Genomic DNA, 19,693 nt, shown 5'->3' with positions numbered 1-19,693 from the left:
TCCCCACTGGAGAAGTGGTATGCAATGGCTTCTACTCAGCAGGTAAAGAATCTGCCTGCAATGCAGAAGATACAGGTTCAATCTCTTAATTGGGAAGATCCCCTGGTATTCTTGCCTGGAGAATTCCATGGATAGAGAAGCCTGGTGGGCTTCAGTCCATGGGGTCACAAAGAGCTGGACACAACTGAGCGACTAAACACACACATACACCCAGTGTTATGTAATATCCTTCTTTGTCTCTTGTGATAGTCTTTGCTTTAAATTCTATTTTGTTTAATATGTGTTGTTACCCTGGCTTTCTTTTTTATTCCATTTATATGGAGCACCTTTTTCTATTTCTTCACTTTAAGCTTGTGTGTGTGTCTAAATCTGCCGTGATGCTTGATGTTGTCTCAGAGATCTCTTAAATGACCCTCATTTTTAAAAAATTCTTTTTTTTTTCTGTTCAGCTTGAATGATTTCCACTACTCTGTCTTTCAGTTCATCAATTTATTCCTCTGTATCACCTAATACATTGTTGATTCCTTCTACTGATAGTATATTTTAAATTTCAGTTATTGAAATTTTTAAACTCTATTTGGTTCTCTTTTATATTTTCTAACTCTTTGTTAAACTTCTCACTGCGTTCATTCCATCTTCTCCCAAATTTATTGATCATTTTAATGATCATTACCTTAAACTCTTTTGAGTAGATTGCTTATCTCCACTTTGCATAGCTCTTCTTCTGGGGTTTTATCTTGTTCTGTTGCTTCAAAAAATTTTCCTTTGTCACTTCATTTTGCCTGATTCTTAGTTTTTGTTTCTATGTATACATGTATGAGGTAGGTCAGGCATGCTTCCTGATATTGGAGAAAGGGACTTCAGTAGGAGATGTTCTATGGGTCCCAGAAGCATACTTCCCTCTGTTCACCAGAGCTATATGCTTTAGGGGTACTTCCTATCTCTCTATGTGCACTGCATGGACCCTTCTTCTGTAGTGAGACTGACTACTGTGGCTGTTCTGCTAAGTGTGGCTAGTCCCCAGCCTCATTGGTTGTCAAGTCCTGCCTGATGTGGGAGCTGCTAGCCACTGGTGGGCAGGGCTGGGTCTTGAGGTAGTTAGCTACAGAGCTCTGGGGAATCCCAGGGCAGTGCCAGCCCACAGATGGGTGGATTAAGGTTCTGGAGTGGGTGGATGTGAAGCCCAGGGGTCCCTAAGATGATATCAGCCTGTGGGTAAGGTGGAGCTGAATCTGAACCCAGCTGGCTGCAGGGGCCATGGGGTCTTGAGGTGGCTGGAGTGTTAGGGAGGAACTGCAGCTGCTGCTGGCCTTCTGATTGGTGGAACTATGTCCTTGCATGGCTAACTTCTTGGCCTGATGAGTCCCAGAATTGGGATTGACTGGCTGGCAGGCATGGCTGGAACCAGGTGCCAATAAGCTAGAGGAAGGATTACAAAATGTCTTCATAGTAGAACAGTTAAAGTGAAAGTGTTAGTCACTCAGTCGTGTCCAACTCTTTGCAACCCCATGGACTGTAGCCAGCCAGGCTCCTCTGATTCTTTACCGTCTGAGCCACTAGGAAGCCCTCATAGTAGAATAAGCTTCCCCAAATGGCTGCTACCAGTGTCTGTGTCTCCAGGTTGAGTCCCAGTTGCCTTCTGACTCTCTAGAAGGCTGTCCAAGATCAGCAAGTTGGTTCGATCTAGGCTCCTTTCACATTACTACTTCTTCCCTTGGTCTTAGAGTATGTTAGTTAGATTTTGTGTGCACCCTTTAAGAGCTGAGTCTCTGTTTCCTACAGTCCTCTGTGTTTAGTTGCTCAGTCATGTCTGACTCTTTGCAACCCCATGGACTGTAGCCAGCCAGGCTTCTCTGTCCATGGGGATTCTCCAGGCAAGAATACTGGAGTATTGCAGTTCCTCTGAAACTAATTCTGATATCTGTTCTGGCTATTATTATGCATAACTAATTATCTCTAAAATAGTGGTATAGTACAAAATTTTGTTTGTGTGAAGATGTTTGCGACATGCCATGCCCTCCTCCAAGGGATCTTCCTAATGCAGGGATCGAACCCAGGTATCTCGCATTGCAGGTGGATTCTTTACTGTCTGAGCCACCAGGGAAGCCCTCTGGATCCTATGAAAGCAAGCCACACTGACCTTCAAAGCCAAACATTCTGGGAGATCATCTTCCTGGTGTAGGACACCAAGCTGGGGAGCCCGATTTGGCACTCAGACCTCTCCTTAGGGAGAACCTCTGCAGTTATTATTATCTTGCTGTTTCCCAGTCCTTTACCCAGTGGTGTGGGTATTAGCTATACTGTGACTCTAATGCTCTTACTTATTGCACAGTTCCTTCTTTGTATGTATCTTCGGTTGTAAAATATTTTTTTTTCCAAAGAAATCTGTGACATCATCTTCCATCTCACATACCGTTTGAGAATATTGCTATATCCCATTGAGAACTGGGGTCTATGTCCCTAACCTTTTTAAATGGGCAGGTTTGGAGGGAATGTTTCATTTAATAGATTTGTTGAAGGTGATACTATTTGATTTCCAAGGATAGATCATGAAATTCAATGCAACTTTCATGTGGTATACTGTAACACTTGTCTTTGAATTGTTGAGCTGCCATATAATATGTCTAACTATCCTGAGGCCACTATGCTCTAAGGAAACCAAGACATCTAGAGAGTTCATATGCATGCATGTGTTCTAACTGGCAATCCTGGTTTTTGTGTCCTTTCAATCCAGGCATCTTATGTATGAGTGAATGTACCTTCATGTTACTGCATTCCCCAGCTAATGAAAGACTCCTCGATTTCAGGTCTATCCAGCTGAGGCCCACAGTATAATGAACCAGAGAAGAATCTTTTCTGATATGCCATCTAAGAATTCTTGACCTACAAAATGATGGCTAAACAAAATTTTGTACTATACCACTATTTTAGAGATAATTTGCTATGCATAATAATAGCCAGAACAGATATCAGAATTAGTTTCAGAGGAACTGCTTTAAGGATGGGTCCCCTGAATTTGTTCTCCAATCTGATTATATTTCAAGACATTAATAACTTTTTCCATTGGCAAAGGGCACGGTTGACAGCTTACAGTATACAGCAGCAATACAGTTTCTTATATCATCACCTGTAGACACCTTTGGCCACCTGATGTGAAGAACTGACTCATTTGAAAAGACCCTGATGCTAGGAAAGACTGAATGTGGGAGGAGAAGGGAACGACAGAGGATGAGATGTTTGGATGGCATCACCGACTCAATGGACATGAGTTTGAGTAAACTCCAGGAGTTGGTGATGGACAGGGAGGCCTGGCGTGCTGCAGTCCATGGGGTCGCAAAGAGTCAGACACGACTGAGCAACTGCACTGAGACACCTTGAAGCAAATGCATGGCAAGAGTTTGAGTGACTGAAAAACACTTGCAGCCATAAAACATTTTATTGAAAATAAGGATTATAATGAGGTTGACTGTTTCCTTTTACATGTTTCAGAGAACTTAGGAAATAAAATGATGAGTTCAGGGTTTTAAATTCCCAGATCAAGTTCCCGGTAGGGAAGCAAATCACATCTCTGACTGCTCTAAGCAATAATTGTTATCTCATGTAGCCATAAGATTCAGATTTCTGAATAAAAGCAAAACTAAAGTATAATCTTGTTAAGGACTGAAGTACAATGAAAATTTATTTTCCAGCCTCATGAATTCTTTTATGTTAAAGTAAGAACATTGATGCAAAAGTAAATGCACAATGAAAATTTAGATAGGGACATTCAGAACATGATGAAGAACATGATGAAACTGAAATCCTTGAAACCATAAATTCTGCCAATCTACCTTTGCTATTAGTAGCAGCCTTTACAGTTGTGTGTGAAAAGATCAGTCTTTCCTAGTATTAAAAACCTATAATGGCCTAACCTGAGGTAACTGACCTGCAAGAGACTATAGATTCTCATCAGGATCTACCCACACCAAGTGTCATTGTTTTTATTTTTATTTTCCTACCTTTATGAAGATACAATTGCCATATAATATTATGTAAGTTTAAGGTATACAATGTGTCATGACAAAATGATCCCCACCACAGTGTTAGCTAACACCTCCATCGTATCACATAGTTACCATTGCTTTTGGATCTATAACCAGACTTGTATTTTTTTGTTTGTTTTGTTGTTTTTCAGCTGTACTGGGTCTTAGTTGCAGCATATGGGATCTTTAGTTGTGGCATGAGGACTCTAGTTTCCTGACCAGAAACTGAACCTGCACCACCCCCTGCATTGGGAGTGTAGAGTCTTAAGTGCTGGACCACCAAGTATTCTTGCCTGGAGAATCCCAGGGATGGAGGAGTCTGGTGGGCTGTCATCTATGGGGTCACACAGAGTCGGACACGACTGAAGCGACTTAGCAGCAGCAGCAGCAACAGCACCAAGGAAGTCCCTAGACCCATATATGTATGGAATCTAGAAAAATGGTACTGATGAACCTATTTGCAGGGCAGGAATGGAGACACGAACATGGAGAGCAGACTCATGGATGTGGTGGGGGAAGGAGAGGGTGGGATGAATTGGGGAAATGGTATTTACATGTATGCACTGCCACATTTGGAATAGATAGCTGGTTGGAAGCTGCTGTGTAGCACGAAGAGTCCAGCCTGGCACTCTGTGGCAGCTTGGAGGGGTGGGGTGGGGGGTGAGGTGGGGATCAGGAGGGAGGGGATATACACATAGCTATGACTGATTTGCACTGTTATGTGGCATGAAGTCAATGCAAGGTTGAGGGGCAATTGTCTTCCAATTAAAATAAAATAAAAAACCTTAAGGCTGCCAACTCGAAAATATTTCCTCTCCTATGTTAGCCAAAAGCACATTTGGTTTTAACTGAAGTAAAGATTGTGGATACAGGAGTAATAATGATCTGTGCTATAAAAATAAAGTTTATTCTTTATTAAAAGAAAAAAAAAAAAAAACTATAACCAGACTCAAGCCCTAGAAGGCTTCCCTGTTGGCTCAGACAGTAAAGAATCTGCCTGCAGTGCAGGAGACCTGGGTTTGATCCCTGGGTCAGGAAGATCCCCTAGAGAATGGAATGGCTACCCACTCTAATATTCTTGCCTGTGGAATTCCATGGACAGAGGAGCGTGGTGGGCTACAGTCCATGGGGTCACAAAGAGTCAGACAGGACTGAGTGACTAACACTTTCACTTTCAAATCCTAGCAGCTTTCAGATCATGAGAAAAAAGCATAGCCTTCAAGGAGGTGTTATACACATCAAAACAGTTGTATGATTTTGTTCACTTACATTAATGAAATTTGGGGGAAAAGTGTGAAAATAGATTCTGAAGTTTTTGGATCAGGATGTTAAAAGATATGTTGGATTGGGCCAAATTCATTGATATAGTCTCACTAGGTAGAGATTCCATATTTAATACATCAGTTTGAATGGGGAGAGTGACTATAACAATTTGCTGTTAGTTAGACCAAATATGGACCCAAAGGCACTCTACACGAAGTGAAGTCAAAATGCCAGTACTTCCTTAGAACACTGGAGATGAAGGTATCTAAAGGTTTAGAGAGTTTGAAAGGATAGAGTGGATTTATCACTTAAGACCTACTCTCAACACCCCACTGTGACATCCAGAAAACCCAGGAGACTCTGTCTTTAACGAAGCTGTCAGAAACATTCATGAGGGGAGCATCAGCATCACTGAAGACTCTGTGATGTATAATCTTTGTAGGGCATAAATGATTTGGAACTGCTGCTTTCAAATTAAACTTCCTGCATTGAAGGGGGACATTGTATTCCTGGTTTGGAAGGAGCCAAGTGGTGACATGTATTTGCCAGAGACAAGATGGGTATGGTTACCATAATAAGTTAAGTAGTAATAAGAACTTTCTCACTCACAATGAGCTTTAGTGTTGATAAGTTGATTGTGGTGTCCCTAGAACTAAATTAGATGAGCATCTTACTAAGTTGTACTTCATCTGTATAAATTAGACAGCTCTATATCTAATGAATAGAATTCTGACTTGAATGACTATGGTAAAAATTCACAGGTCCTCTTGAACTCAACTCCAGTACTTGAGCCACTTCAAAAATTCAATGCCCTGTGACCAAAGATGAGGCCAGATTCCTTTAAAAAGGACTCTGCTACCCAGTCAAATGAAATATTGTAAATCTGCATTTCAAAAAAGTGAAAGTGATAGTTGCTCAGTTGTGTCAGACTCTGCGAGTCCATGGACTGTAGCTCCTCTGTCCATGGAATTCTCCAGGCAAAAATACTAGAGTGGTTGGCCACTTCCTTCTCCAGGGTATCTTCCCAACCCAGGGATAGAACCCGAGTCTCTCACATTGTAGGCAGATTCCTCAACATCTGAGCCACCAGGCAAGCCCTTAATCACTGGACCATCAGGGAAGTCTTCCCTAAAGGGACTTGTCTCCACTTATCAGGGTAACTGCATTGAAGAAAGAGGGAAATAATCATATATTTTTCAAAGATTACTAGACACTGACTCTGAAGTAATCCTAATTCCTGGAGACTCAAAATGCCACTGTGGAGATTTTACTCAAGTCAGTGACATATCTCCTGCTATGCTTACAAATAGCTGTGAAAAGAAGAGAAGCGAAAAGCAAAGGAGAAAAGGAAAGATATTAGCATCTGAATGCAGAGTTCCAAAGAATAGCAAGAAGAGAAAAGAAAGCCTTCTTCAGCGGTCAATGCAAAGAAATAGAGGAAAACAACAGAATGAGAAAGACTAGAGATCTCTTCAAGAAAATCAGAGATACCAAAGGAACATTTCATGAAAAGATGGGCTCGATAAAGGACAGAAATGGTATGGACCTAACAGAAGCAGAAGATATTAAGAAGAGGTGGCAAGAATACACAGAAGAACTGTACAAAAAAGATCTTCACGACCCAGATAATCACGATGGTGTGATCACTGACCTAGAGCCAGACATCCTGGAATGTGAAGTCAAGTGGGCCTTAGAAAGCATCACTACAAACAAAGCTAGTGGAGGTGATGGAATTCCAGTGGAGCTATTCCAAATCCTGAAAGATGATGCTGTGAAAGTGCTGCACTCAATATGCCAGCACATTTGGAAAACTCAGCAGTGGCCACAGGACTGGAAAAGGTCAGTTTTCATTCTAATCCCAAAGAAAGCCAATGCCAAAGAATGCTCAAACTACTGTACAATTGAACTCATCTCACATGCTAGTAAAGTAATGCTCAAAACTCTCCAAGCCGGGCTTCAGCAATATGTGAACCATGAACTTCCTGATGTTCAAGCTGGTTTTAGAAAAGGCAGAGGAACCAGAGATCAAATTGCCAACATCCGCTGGATCATGAAAAAGCAAGAGAGTTCCAGAAAAACATCTATTTCTGCTTTATTGACTATGCCAAAGCCTTTGACTGTGTGGATCACAAGAAACTATAGGCAGATTCTTTACCGCTGAGCCACCTGGGAAGCCCATGCTAATTGAACCGGATGAGCAGGATTTAACAGCAATCCTAGACACCTGGTTGAGAGGAATGCATTCCAGAGAAAGGGAAATGAACCCCATAAAAATTCAGGGACTGGCTTTCTTGGTGAATTTTCTAGGGGGTTACTGGTCTACAGAACATTGAAATATTCTGTCAAGAGGAAGGACAAGTTGATGCATCTGGCCCCTACTAATGAGTTTCTTTTGGTTTTGAAGGTATCATGTATCTTACTTGGGAGCACTATTAATAATTCTACCCATTTACTGAGTACACTAAAAGGCTATCATGTTTGAGTAGGGTCCAGATTGAGGATGGAGAAGGTGATGGCACCCCACTCCAGTACTCTTGCCTGGAAAATCCCATGGATGGAGGAGCCTGGTAGGCTGCAGTCCATGGGGTTGCGAAGAGTCGGACACGACTGAGCGACTTCACTTTCACTTTTCACTTTCATGCATTGGAGAAAGAAATGGCAACCCACTCCAGTGTTCTTGCCTGGAGAATCCCAGGGATGGGGGAGCCTGGTGGGCTGCCGTCTATGTGGTCACACAGGGTTGGACACGACTGAAGCAACTTAGCAGCAGCAGCAGCAGCAGCAGAATGAGGAAAAGCTTTGCAGTATTCCCAGGCTGCCATGCAAGGTGCTCTTTCACTTGGTCAGTACAGTCAAGCAGATCTAGTGGAATTTGCTGTGACTCTGCATATCAGGATGCTGTGTGGAGCACTTTTCATTCTTTTATAAGTGATGAAAGTGAAAAGTGAAAGTGAAAGACTGTCAGTCATGTCTGACTTTGCAACTGTATAGTCCATGGAATTCTCCAGGCCAGAATACCGGAGTGGGAAGACTTTCCCTTCTCCAGGGGATCTTCCCAACCCGGGGATCGAACCCAGGTCTTCCACATTGCAGGCAGACTCTTTACCAGCTGAGCCACAAGGGAAGCCCAAGAACACTGGAGTGGGTAGCCTATCCCTGCTCCAGCGGATCTTCCTGACCCAGGAATCGAACTCGGGTCTCCTGCATTGCAGGCAGCTTCTTTACCAACTGAGCTATCAGGGAAGCCCAAACTGACAGTTTGCTTATATTTCCTTCAAATGTCCATAACAAATAGTTTATTTGGGTTGATACCCTTCCCCAAGATAATTGTAACATGTTAGCTGCTACTCCTCTTACCCCTTTGTTTTTTTCTTGGAGGGGACCAAGGTAAAGTTATTCTCACTCTGACAATTCCTGCATTAATATTTTATTTTCCAAAATGAATAGTATAACTTTTGCAGAAAAAAGAGGTTAAGAATTTCTAAATTCACAGAGGCACATTTTGATAAGTTTCCAGATTCTTTGTAGCTTTCTTGGTATTTTGCTCCGTGAAAAACTACACTTACAAAAATAGAAAATATTCAGAGAGTGGAGATTCTCAACTATTTTGTAGCTCATCACAATCTATCAGTAACAGACAGAAATCAAATAGGATATTGACAGGTCAGAATGGAAGGTTGTCAGAGAAGCAAAATGTTCTTAAGAAGGATTGTTCTGTATGATCCTTATAGGTATGGACTCCATATAGGTATGTATGAACAAGCTGATGAATGTAGCCTCAAGGTGACTATTTGCATGGGAGAGGAGTAGTTTTGACTAAGAGGATTTGTGCACACAATATGTTTGAAGAAAGTGAGATGTGAACGGGAGAGATGGTGTATGTAGTTGGGTGTGGGAATGGGGGTGGGCAAGATGGTTGGTGGTTATACTTTAGCCTTGCCCTGGGACCAGATCCATGGGTCCATCCAGCACTGTGAATGATGGACTATCCAGCTTCAGAGACTATTTCCAAAGCAAGGTCAACACTGTTACTGTGCCTAGGTAACAAAGCATGACAGGGAGTGAGGATGACGAAAGGGTAACAGATCAAATATTTAAACTGGACCACCTGCAACATTTGAAATATTTGAAGGTTTAGGTCAAGAGTTTAGTTGGGGGTCTATATTCCATGGGGGCTTCCAAGGCAGCGTAGTGGTAAAGAATCTGCCTACAATGCAGGAGATGTGGGTTCAATCCCTGGGTCAGAAAGATCCCCTGGAGAAGGAGGTGACAACCCACTCCAGTATTCTTGTCTGGGACATCCCATGACCAGAGGAGCCTGGCGGGCTACAGTTAATGGGGTCACAAAGAGCCAGACATGACTAAGCAACTGAGTATACACACACACACACACACACACACACACACACACACACATATGCCATATGTGAAAGGCATGTGAAATATGTAAAAGGTTTAAATCAACTAATAGAGTGCTAAATAAAATATCTTCACATTAACCTGAATGGTTACATTTGCATTTGAATAGTTGGTCTATTTTGATGTTTTTCCTTATATAATTGATTGAGGAAATTTAAAAACAAACTTGTCAGAAATAGAGGTGTAAACATAGAAAACAATCTTTGGTTACCAGGAAGTGGGGGAGGGATAAATGGGAGATTGAGATTGACATATACACACAACTCCATTAGATATAAAATATAATTAATAAGAACCTACTGTATAGCATAGGCTACTCTACTCAATATTCTATAATGACCTATATGAGAAAAGAATCTAAAAAAAAGTGGATACATGTATATGCATATCTGATTCACTTTGCTGTATAGCAGAAACTAACACTACTTTGTGAATCAACTATACTTCAACTAAAAATTAAAAAAAAACAAATCTGTCAGTAACAGGTATATACCAGGAATGGTTCAGTGATACTCAGGATCACACATCTAGATACCCATCTCCAGGGCTGCCCTGTGCTAGATCCAGTGTATTAACTTTCTACTGTTACATAACAAATTGCCACACAAAAGATCTCTCTCATCTATAGTCATGTATATCTTCACCCTTCTATATTCCATGTGTTAGAAGGAAGTCATTAGTCCTGTCAAAGTCCAGGACAAGGGATTACACAAGGGTGTGAACACCAGAAGGTGGGGATTATTGGGGGCCAGCTTTTAGCCTGTCCACCATACTTGGACTCCTCTAAGTTCTTTTCCAGTGATGTGGGAAGAATGGATCCACCACCCTAGACCCATGATCCTCTTCCCAGGCCCCAGTCTCTTCTCTACCCCTTCTCTACAATCACTGAGTGCCATTTCTCACTTCAAGAGGTTTTACTTGCATATATGTATATAATGTAACTAACTTATCCTCTGTTCCCTGCCTATAGCCCTTATTTCTAAGCTACTTCTTAGTCCTGGGCATATTTATTTTGGCCGTGATCTGAAGCCTCAGAAGCACAGGCCTTTTGAAGAGAACTATGTAGGCCTCTTGGAGCTTAGGACTTAGGTCTACATGAGGAGCAAATTCAGGGCCCCTGATACACAGAGCATGGTTTGAGGTTGAGAGGCAAATGTCCTGAGTACACACATCCACTTAACCACACACGTGGGATTCTTGGCTGTTTGCAGAGTTGAAGCCCACCATGTTACCCTCCCCAATTAAACTTTATTCACTCTCTCCATTAGATGTAGCCACTATCCTAAATAAGTTGTTTATAATTCTCATGACTTTTTGTCTGCTATATATGTGTGCATAATTCTTATGCATTCCTTTGATTACATGTATGTTTGTGTGTGTGTGTGTGTGAGTCGCTCACTCATGTCTGACTCTTTGAGACCTCATGGACTGTAGCCCACCAGGCTCCTCTGTCCATGGGATTCTCCAGGCAAGAATACTGGAGTTGGTGGCCATTCCCTTCTCCAGGGGATCTTCCCCACCCAGGGATCAAACTTGGATCTCTCCTACATTGCAGGCAGATTCTTTACCACCTCAGCCACAAGGGAAGCCCATATGTATATTCACAGGTAATCAATTTATGGTGATTGTTTTGAATGTCTCTAGACCTTGTATACAAGGCATCTTAATGTTTGTATACTTCTGAGACTGGAATTTTCCCTTATCCATTTTTTCCACTGCTACTACCCAGTCTTTGAATCTGATCTTTCTTTGTGTCTGCATCCCTGAGAATTCTAGTCTCTTTCCCAGTTCATCCTTTATCGTCCTATTCAATTTACTTGAAACAGTCTCAAGTCAGTGAAGTAAGACTGGTCATAACATAGATAAAGCCTAAATCAGTGTTTTTCAAACTTTAGTGTGGCTCAGAATCACCTAAAGGGCTTGTAAAACTCTGGTTGCTGGACTACCTTCAGATTTCCAATTCACTATGTCTGGAATGGGGCCAGAGAATTTGTAATTCTAACAAGTTCCCAAATGATGCTGATGCTACTATACTATGTCAGCCCACTAACAGCCCAGTACTATCTGGTCTTAAGATAAGCTAAGTCATTCATCAGGTTCTTTCAATAAAATGCAGTAGGGCCTGGCCCTCTATCCCTCTTTACATAAGGTGTTTTTAACTTGATGTTTCAATTGGCCGTGTGTGTGTGTGTGTGTGTGTGTGTGTGTGTGTGTGTATGTGTGTGTGTGTGTGTGTGAGCTCAGTCATGCCCGACTGTTTGCTTCCCCATGGACTGTACCCCGCCAGGCTCCTCTTTGGAATTTTCCAGGCAAGAATACCGGAGTGGGTTGCCGTTTCCTTCTCCAGGGATGTTACTGATTCAGAAATAGAACCCATGTCTCTTATGTCTCCTGCATTGGTAGGCAGGTTCTTTACCACTATTATCATCTAGAAAGCCCACTTCAATTAGAGGACACAATAAAAGAACTTAAAACATGGTTGAAAATGATCCCTTTCAACGACAGTAGGGTGGGCCAGAACAGAAAGATACAAAGATAGATTTGAATCAGGGTTATTTATATAAAAAAATTTTGAAGCTTATTCATTTTCAAAAAGCCTTTTATTTTCAACTTGAACTAATTCTGTCAGACATATCAGAGAAAACAGAAAAATTAGATATCAGCGATGTTACTTTTTGGGTGAAGAATTTTGGAACAAATCAGCCTTGATAAATTTCCCACAGACTACTAAAAATCAGAAAATCTCAAATCTGTGGTGAATCAATCCACTGTTTCTCTTTAATCCAAGTCTTTCTATGCCTTCAAACTGTAGGAAGAAATAAAAGAACAATTAAACACAACAGTGACTTTCTAAATCTAATAATAGTCAATCCTGTATATATTTGTTGTTTCAACAAGAGAAAACACAATTTTCCTCTTGTAAACCAGACCCTTGGGTATCAGGGTGTTTGTCTGTCAACTGAACATGTGTTCAATCAACTGATCACACCAATCTAGTCTTTGACTTGTCAAAGGCCAAAAATGTTTGTTACCATTATTTTTTTTTTTGGCTGGTGAGGTGGGGGAAAGGAGAACACCAGACAGGGATATAAATGTCTTTCCACCTTAAAATACTGTGCTCTTTCCATAAACCATAATCTCTTAATCTCCCAGACCCTCAGAGTCCATATCTGTAAAAGGAGAAAGAAGAAAAATGATAGAAGGGATGTAAGTTAAATTAATAATTCAATAACCAAAATCTTAGTATAACTACTTTTATTTTGCCTTACACATGAAATACAAAAGTTTAAATAAACACTTAGATATAAGTCATTAAATGAGATCTTACTTGAAATTCTTATCTTTTTGCAATTTTTAGGTAGTCACATTATCAAAGGCATTGTGTCCTTGTTAATGTAAGAAAAAGTACTTAGTGGCCACCAAATGACAAACTCCCATCTCTAATGCATGTTCCGGTCACTTTTGCTACTTAGTGCTGGCAACTGTGTTCTAAACAAATATGGTCTCAGTTACCAGGCCTGATAAATTTCTCACCTATGTTTAGTCTTGTCATTACAGCTCAAAGAATGTATACCTATGAAAGATGTATAATTCAGAATACTCTGCATTCTATACTATCTAGTGAATATGAAAATTATTAACCCTAAAACTGATGTATAAAAATAATTTTTAAACAATTTTTATTGTTTATCAAGAAAGTTTAAGAATATAACATGTGTATGGCAGAAATGGTTGGATCACACTCAACCTGGACTCTCCCAGGCTGCACTCTATTGGATTTGGATCCTTTCAAGGTTCTTTTTCTGGTTCTTCATTTTCATCTTCTTTCCCTCCTTGCCTTCAAGTTCTTGGACCTCTTCATTAGAATTTTCATATTGATAATTACTAGCTTCTTTCATGAAGAATAATATGGACTTTGGGACCAGACTTCATGGGAAAAATAACCCAATTTACAATTAGTAGTGATACAATCACATCCAATATTCTACCCTCAGGAGGAGAGAAGTAGGTGCAGAAAAACTAATGAGGCACCTTCCTAGTGGTTGGAGCGACACTTCCAGGGCCCTCACATTTCTGCAGCTTCAGGGTTTTCAGGGTGAGGTCTTTACTGTCTTTCCAGAAGATCTCACACCCTGTGCTGCTGATTATTTCTGGCCCTTTGGAGAAGAAGGGATCAGAATCATCTGGGTCTGACCGCATTTGGTATGTGTTCATCAGAACTTTGTTGAAAAAGTATTCGTTTGACTTAAAGAGGAATTCTTAAGGTGAAGCTCATTGGTTTCCGGACCCCTGAAAATTTTATTTTTACATCTTTCAGGTGCTCCAGTACAAGTGCATCATTTTCCCGGATCATGCTACCGAGAATCTTTAGGTTTTTAAATGCCCTCAAGCAAAAGCGAGGGATGCCCTTTGTTTCTCCTTCCCCTCAGGCTCTCCATCTCCTCCCAGGCTCCTTCTGGAACAGGTACTGGCCACTAACATTCACCTTCTGTGGGCTCATGAATTGCACTGATGATGTCAGCTCTCTTATCAAACAGAGGTTGGTAGAAGACAGCATACTTTTGGTTGAGGCCATAAAGGTCCTCATAGAATTGGGATTCCACTTGTGCAAATTGTGCCTGGAGATTTTTGACAGCTTTGACTCTCTGCTTAACTGCTAGAGGCCAGCACTGAGTGTGGCCTGCCTTTAGCCGGATGCCCCAACAGGGGCCACAAGGGCCTCAGGAATCGGCTGCCTCCTGCAGGTTTCAGTCTCCTCGGTTGCATAGGCCCCTCCAGTGCACAGAATACATCTGCATCAGTCAGGGAATTGCCCTCCTCGACCTTGGGCTTCTCGGGTTCCTCTACCTTCTAACATGCTGTCCCATCTGCAAGTTCCCCGGGCATTTAGGGGGCGGTTCCCTCTAACAGGTACTTACCCCTCCCACCCTAGTTCTCTGCTCCCTCTGCCAGACCCTTGCCCTCCCGAGGTATGGATCCCTCTCCCAGATCTTCAAGCTCTTGAGAGCCACACTTGACCATTATGCAGCCTGAATGAGGGTGAACCAAGACGTGGTTATTATAATGATACTGCATAGAAGGGAATGGACCAGATCCTGGAACAGGGATCAAAACCCTGCCATGACTCATGGGCCCCTACGATGCTTTCTCTGCCCTCCTCCTGTACCTTATCATCATGGTCTTTCTCTCGTATTCATCTTTCTCCATGCTGTCATAGTCCAGCTCCTCTTCCTCCTCCTCCTCTTCACCCTCCTCTGGGTCCTCCTCTTGCTCTGCTGAGGGGGTGTCCCTGTTCTCCTTGATTGTGGGCTGGGTGGCCTGCTGCCTAGCACCCTCCTCCAGAAGAGCTCTGGCAACTGCCTGTGAAGCCAGAAAGGCAGCAGTCCCTGCGATCCCATCTGACCCTTCGGCAAGGAGAATCACAGGGATGCCAGTGAGTCCAGGATCACGGTCCTCCCCACCATCAACTACATTCTGGCTACTATGAGCTGGGTCTTGCTCCTGCGTGGTTGACATGGCGGGAAGAACCCACTTGTCCCTGCTTGGACCCAAGTTGTGATCAAGTGCAGAAAGGACTGTGGTGAAAATGGCGGCCACCAAAGTGACTGCCACTGACTGGACGCTGTTGGCAGCAGGGGCTACAGGGAGGTGGTGGGATGACAGAGAAGTCGGTTGAACAGGTAACAGAAGTCTAAAAAGGTGCCTGAAGGGGCCCCGCAACAGATAGAGCTCACAGAGACTGTCGCCAAGGTGGCGGTGGCCAAGTTATGAAAGAATCAGAGGGGCGGGTGATAGGAGCTGAACCTTGAAGGGTCAACAAAGGAGCGATTTCGTCATCAGCGAGCCCTAAGCTCATTTGCTGAGAAGTGAGGATTGACATACCTGGTGTCCAGAGAGTGATCAAGGCCCCTAGGTTCTGGGTTACTCGAAATCTCCTATATCTTTGAGACGTTAAAGTCCTTGTTTGGCCTTTAGGACCACACAAGTTCACAAGTCCTGTTAATTTCATAATTGTCAGCAAAACTGTAGTATTCCAATCATGAACTGTAATCCCCTCTCCCCATTTCATCAAAGGCCAGCTCCTGTCCGTAGGGACAGAGTCATTAAAAATTGTATAGCTCAGATCTCAGCAGTGGCAATAACTTCCAAGAAGAGAGTAAAGATTTTAGACTTCTTAACATTATTAAAATTCCTTAATAATAAAGAACATATGAAGTTAAAATGGCATCAATCAGAACAAAGGGTTGAAAAAATGTTAGAAACAGGAGCTGGAAGTTTAATAAATGCTGCAAAAAACACACCAAGCCTCTAAAGAATGAATACAGAAAAGAGAATGCTTATTTAAGGCAACCATGCTGCTGCTGCTGCTAAGTCACTTCAGTCATGTCCGACTTTGTGCGACCCCATGGATGGCAGCCCACCAGGCTCTTCTGTCCCTGGGATTCTCCAGGCAAGAACACTGGAGTGGGTTGCCATTTCCTTCTCCAATGCATGAAAGTGAAAAGTGAAAATGAAGACGCCCAGTCGTGTCTGACTCTTCGCGACCCCATGGACTGCAGCCTACCAGGCTCCTCCGTCCATGGGATTTTCCAGGCAAGAGTACTGGAGTGGGTTGCCATTGCCTTCTTCAAGAAGGCAACCATAAAAGGCTTTAAAAGGGCAGCCTTCCTAGGGTGATCTAAGTAAACTAAGGCTTTCTGCTGCATTCAGACCCACTAAACCAAGAAACCATGTGTAAAAAGCAAATTTTTAAAAAAGATAGGTCACTTTTTTGTATTTATTCTGAAAATTAAAGCATTTTGTAACTTAAAAATATTTTAGAGAGCCATTGGAAATGAATTATGAAATATCATAACACTGATAAATATCTTTCATCATTTCAACCAAATTTCAATGAATTAAAAAAAAAAACTAATGTATTTTTATTGAAGTAAAATTAGTTCATAACATTATATAAGTTTCATGTGTATGACATGGAATTTCCACTTCTTAATACACAGTAACATGCTCAGCATCAAAAATTTACTTTCCATTTATCACCATATTGAAACAGAGCAGGAGCCTATTGGGCCTTCCCAGGACAGAACACCCCACACACACACTCCTGCCCCCCACACCACACACACACACACACCATGTCCTCTGCCTGCTTTTTGTCTATAGAAAAACTTTGTCAAAGAATAAATTTAATCATAGAAGTGAGAAAAAGCAGAAGTAAAGAAAAGCAGTCAAGCCAGACGGAATAATAATAGTCAATAAACAAAGTCAAGGACTTTTATTCCTCTTCAAAATCTATAGACAATATCCTGAGACATATCCTTTGAACTGTTTTGTAGATACTGAATCGCCCACCAGGTGAAAGGAGTTAATTACATGATGTCCAGACTGTAGCCATGACATAAGCTGCCACAATTCTGAGAACTGGTGTCAAGAAAATGGGACATGCCAACTCTGGAACTGAAGATTAACTGTACTTAGAACAATCAAGATGATATTGGTAGACCACCGCATGACCAATTTCAAGATGACTGTTAAAGCTGACTGGGCTATTTCTACATGTCCCCCTCCCTCTGACTATACACCCTGAAACTCCCTCTTACAAGCTACTGCCTACAGATTGTCAGGAGGGAGTTGGCCTTTGGACATGAGTCTGCCTTCTCCCCCAGCTGTAGACTGGAATAAAGCAAACTTTCCTTTCCACCAAGTTTGCCTCCTGAGTATTGGCTTTCAAGAGGTGAGCAGCAAACCTGAGTTTTGGTAACAGTATGGTTGATCCTCTTTACCCATTTTCTCCTCCCCCTCAGTGGTTACCCTCTGGTGACCACTACTCTGCTCTCTGTATCTAGGTGTTTGCTTTTGGTTTTTTCTTTATTTATTATGTTTGTTTGTTTGGCTTTTACAATCCAGTAATGAGTGAAACTGTATGATACATGTCTTTCTCTTTTTAATGGAGAGTGTATACACACACACACACATATACACTGCATCTTCTTTTTTTTTTTTTTTTACACTGCATCTTCTTTATCCATTCATTTATTTATTGTCACCACTAAGGGTGTTTCCATATCTTTGCTATTGTAAATAATATTGCCATGAACAAAGGGCTACATATATCTTTTCAAATTAGTGTTTTCATATTTTTTTGTATGAATACTCAGAAGAGGGATAGCTGGATCACATGGTAGTTAATTTTGTCTTTGGTCTCACCTCAAGAAGGGACCATGGCATTGTCAAAAAATTTTGATTTAAATTTGAAGAGAATGTAGCAAGGTAACTAACCAGATACAGAGAAAATCAATGTCCCAGAGAACCTAACTGGCTTGCTAAAGGTCATGAAAATTAATGGCAGAGTCAAGTCTCCACCCAAGGTTTCCTGATGTCTAATCAGCATTTAAACAAGATTACTTCTTTTCTATCCAACTTGGGGGGAAACATGACATCTGAAGGTTAATTAGCCACAGAGAAAGTCAGTGGCCCCAAGTAAAGGAATCAGAAAGACCAGACTAAGCTGTCTCCAACACTCTTCCTCCTCTTTTGACCAAAAGCATTGACAGGGACTGAGAAATAAGTGCCATAATCCCCAAAATGAGAATCTCAAGGTCTTTTCTGGGAGAAAAGACCAAATGCGAGGTGGATCTATAACTAAACTATCATTACATGTAATACATTTACTACAATCTATGTAGTAACTTGCCCCAAAAAGATGTCCTTTTCATAATAGGGGACTGGAATGCAAAAGGAGAAAGTCAAGAGATACCTGGAATAACAGGCAAATTTGCCCTTGGAGTACAAAATGAAGCAGGGCAAAGGTTAACAGAATTTTGCCAAGAGAACACACTGGTCATAGCAAACACCCTTTTCTAACAACACAAGAGAAGACTCTACACATGGATATCACCAGATGGTCCATACCGAAATTAGATTGATTATATCCTTTGCAACCAAAGACTAAGAAACTCTACACAGTCAGGAAAAAAACAAACAAACTGGGAGCTGACTGTGGCTCAGATCATAAACTCCTTATTGCAAAATTCAGACTTAAATTGAAGAAAGTAGGGGAAACCACTAGGCCATTTAGATATGACCTAAATCAAATCCCTAATGATTATACAGGGGAAGTGACAAATAGATTAAGGGATTAGATCTGATAGATTGCCTGAAGAACTATGGATGGAGGTTTGTGACATTGTACAGGAGGCAGTGATCAACACCATCCACAAGAAAAAGAAAGGCAAAAAGGCAAAATGGTTGTCTGAGGAGGCCTTAGAAATACTTGAGAAAGGAAGAGAAGCTAAACAAAAGGAAAGATATACCCATTTGAATGTTGAGTTCCAAAAAATAGCAAGGAGAGATAAGAAAGCCTTCCCCAGTGATCAATGCAAAGGAATAGAGGAAAACAATAGAATGGGAAAGACTAGAGATCTCTTTAAGAAACTTAGAGATACCAAGGGAACATTTCATGCAAAGATGGGCACAATAAAGGACAGAAATGGTATGGACCTAACAGAAGCAGAAGATCTTAAGAAGTGGCAAGAATACACAGAAGAACTATACAAAAAAGATCCTCATGACCCAGATAACCACGATGGTGTGATCATTCACTTAGAGCCAGACATCCTGGAATGTGAAGTCAAGTGGGCCTTAGGAAGCATCACTATGAACCAAGCTAGTGGAGGTGATGGAATTCCAGTTGAGCTATTTCAAATCCTAAAAGATGATGCTGTTAAAGTGCTGCACTCAATATACCAGCAAATTTGGAAAACTCAGAAGTGGCCACAGGACTGGAAAAGGTCAGTTTTCATTCCAATCCCAAAGAAAGGCAATGACAAAGAATGTTCAAACTACTGCACAATAGCACTCTTCACACACGCTAGCAAAGTAATGCTCAAAATTCTCCAAGCTAGATTTTAACAGTACATGAACTGTGAACTTCCAGATGTTCAAGCTGGATTTAGAAAAGTCAGAAGAACCAGAGATCAAATTGCCAA

Source organism: Bubalus bubalis, chromosome X (genome assembly GCF_019923935.1).
Source record: "Bubalus bubalis isolate 160015118507 breed Murrah chromosome X, NDDB_SH_1, whole genome shotgun sequence".
NCBI classification, from domain to species: domain Eukaryota; kingdom Metazoa; phylum Chordata; class Mammalia; order Artiodactyla; family Bovidae; genus Bubalus; species Bubalus bubalis.
The sequence above is the reverse complement of the archived record's forward strand: the minus strand, read 5'-3'. Positions refer to the sequence as shown.